We start from the raw sequence: 2,800 nt of genomic DNA, 5'->3' as shown, positions 1-2,800 counted from the left end.
ATCAGCCATAAAAATACAGGCGTGTCACAGCCACACTATTACTGACCAATTGCTGACTTTCTCCTTTTGACCATATCATTCTATCAAACGCATCGACTGGAATATAAATATTGTACTTACATTTCAGTGAGAGCCTTGTGTGAAGCCAGAGCCTCAGGCAGTGGGGCTGAAGCATGTAGCACAGCTTTGCGGGGTCCCCTGTGAGGCGGGGCCCCGGGCAATTACCTTGCTTGCCACCCCCTAATGCTGGCCCTGCACTTGAGATCCACCTAAACCCATCCCGTGACCCTCCTAGGGCCTGCAACCCCCAGGCTGAGAAAGGCTGAGGGGGGGAGGGATAGCTCAGTGGTTTGAGCATTGGCCTGCTCAACCCAGCGTTGTGAGTTCAATCCTTAAGTGGGCCCGGGGGGGAAGTTGGGGATTGGTCCTGCTTTGAGCAGGGGGTTGGACTAGATGACCTCCTGAGGTCCCTTCCAACCCTGATCTTCTATGAAACATGAATCTAGATGAGTTGAGTACCCCCTGGAAGTCCTCTGCTATGGACTTCTGCCAGCATATAGCTGAGAGCTGCCCCTTTAAGGCCAGGGCTACCCTGACCTCAGCTGGTTAGCTATGGTGGGCAGCAGCGTGATCCCCAAGCTACAGAGCTGTACCCCCACAGTTCTACCAGCGTCGCTCGTTTCACTGGGCGGGGCTGGCGCAAGCTAGACCGGTAAAAGTGCGGTTTTGCCAGTGTAAACGTACTTTGCTGGTCTATCACTGTAGCGTAGGGCCAAGCAGGGCCCTGGCTGCAGGGTGGCGTTTGCTGCTTTAATTATACCAGGCTATAGTTCAAAGTGGTACAACTTTCTAGCAGAGCCACATGTGCATATCTGGCCCCACTCGCAGTGGCGTGGACTCAGAGCGCCTCGGAGGCAGGGCGGTGCTGTTATCCCCCTTGCATGGATGGGGAGCCGGCACCCAGAAAAGCTACGTGATTGGCCCAAGGCCATGCGGGGGAGCTGGGGGTTCTGGTAGGACTGAACGCTGCTAGAATCGAGCGCTCGCCCTGTTCGTTTCCTGGAAAGAAGCCGATGGGAGGCCCTGCAGCTCTGCTGAACCGAATCACTCCGCCAAAGTGAAACAAGCGTCATTTAAAAAAATAAATGATGAAACCCTGGATTATGGAAAGAATGAAGCAGCCGTCCCCTTTCATTTTCTCAGCCCAGAGGTGGCATGATGCAGGGAGACCACGGCTCCCGTGGCAGAGTCAGCGTCTGACTCCCAGGCCTTCTCCACACCCCACGCCCCTCCCCAGAGTTGGAAACGCAACCCAGGCGTCCTGCCTCCCAGTTCAGGGGTCAGTTGCTCAGTGACACCTGAAAGGGTTCACTGTTGCTGCAGCACCACGTATTGTTTTTAGGCAGGTCCTATATAAACAGCGACTTTTTAAATGTACCTTTTGCTGGCAACGGAGACTAGCAAGAGAAGCTGAACAGCGGCTCCCGCAGGGTGACTGACAGGCTGGCAAAGGGGGCCTCGGAAAAGCTAGCAGAACTAAACACAAATTGGATTCCTGGCTCATTTGCTCATACCAAGGCGCTGTCCGTTTCCCACACCGGTGCTGTGCTGGGCCTGGCTGAGGTTAGGACTGAGGGAGGTTATGCTACTGAGGTGCAGCGTCTTGGGCTGCTAGATTGGAACAAACCGAATGAAGGCTTGTCTACACTCTAAAGTTAATTCAGATTAAGGTAGGGCATGAATTTACATTGCAGTGGCTATTCCCGAATAGAGTCAAGGATTCTGGCAGAAGAGTGCCTTATTTCCTGTTTATCTTAATCCAGATTAAACTATTAAACAAATTCCCTCAATCCAGACTCAGTGTCCACACAGGATGCTAATCAGGTATAGCTATTCCAGAGTAACTCCCAGTCCCGTGGACAAACCCAGACACCAAAACTGGAGAGTGGATAGGGAAGGGGGGGATGGGTTTAGTCCCGACACCGAACACGCTCTTCTGCCAGTGACCTGCAGGAAGGGAGTTTGTCGAGTCTCAGTCATCTCCAAAGGTGGCCACATCCCCCAAAGACACTGCAGGCCGCCCGTTCTGGAGGCCCCAACAGTTGGAAGGAAAAGGCTGCTGGGCTCGAGACGTGCTTTGGTCATGGGTGAGACACCAGGGACTTTAATTTATTCTCTGTTGCCACCAAAACAACAACAACAAAAAAACCCCAACAGTCTTCACTGTTTATGTAGGACCTACCTAAAAGCACTATGCTTGGCTTGCAGAGGAGCAACTCCCACTGGACTTTAATTGAAATTTGGGGGGGAGAGGGGCTGTGTTCTTTGCAAGGGGCAGAATGCCCCCCCCCACCCCACCCATGCTGGATGGACAAACAGATGGACATCCCCTATCCCCCCTCGGGGGGGAGACAAACACCCAGCAGACTGGAGCCCGGGGGCTGGATTGGACAGACAAGCCCTGGAAACTGACATACAGAAAGTCATCACACCAGTCCTAAGGAGACAGACACACCCCATGAGCAGCCTAGGAACAAGCCCGCAGCCCTAGACACACCCTGTCCCCCAAACCATCACACCAGCACCCTAGGGAAAGACACGTTTATTTCCAAACGTCTAAGGCAGCGTTACAAATAACGGCGAGTAGAAAAGAAAGAGTAAAACTCGTCGAGCCCGAGAGTGTCAGAGCTTGGGGACAGAGCCCAGCCCCCTGTCAAAGGGAGTGCCCAGCCAGGCGCCTACCGCAGAAGGGTCGTTCGTATCCTCAAGGTTTGATCCTGATCCCATTCAACCCGCGGGG

The sequence above is a fragment of the Trachemys scripta genome, chromosome 24 (assembly GCF_013100865.1).
Source record: "Trachemys scripta elegans isolate TJP31775 chromosome 24, CAS_Tse_1.0, whole genome shotgun sequence".
Lineage (NCBI taxonomy): Eukaryota > Metazoa > Chordata > Testudines > Emydidae > Trachemys > Trachemys scripta.
The sequence above is the reverse complement of the archived record's forward strand: the minus strand, read 5'-3'. Positions refer to the sequence as shown.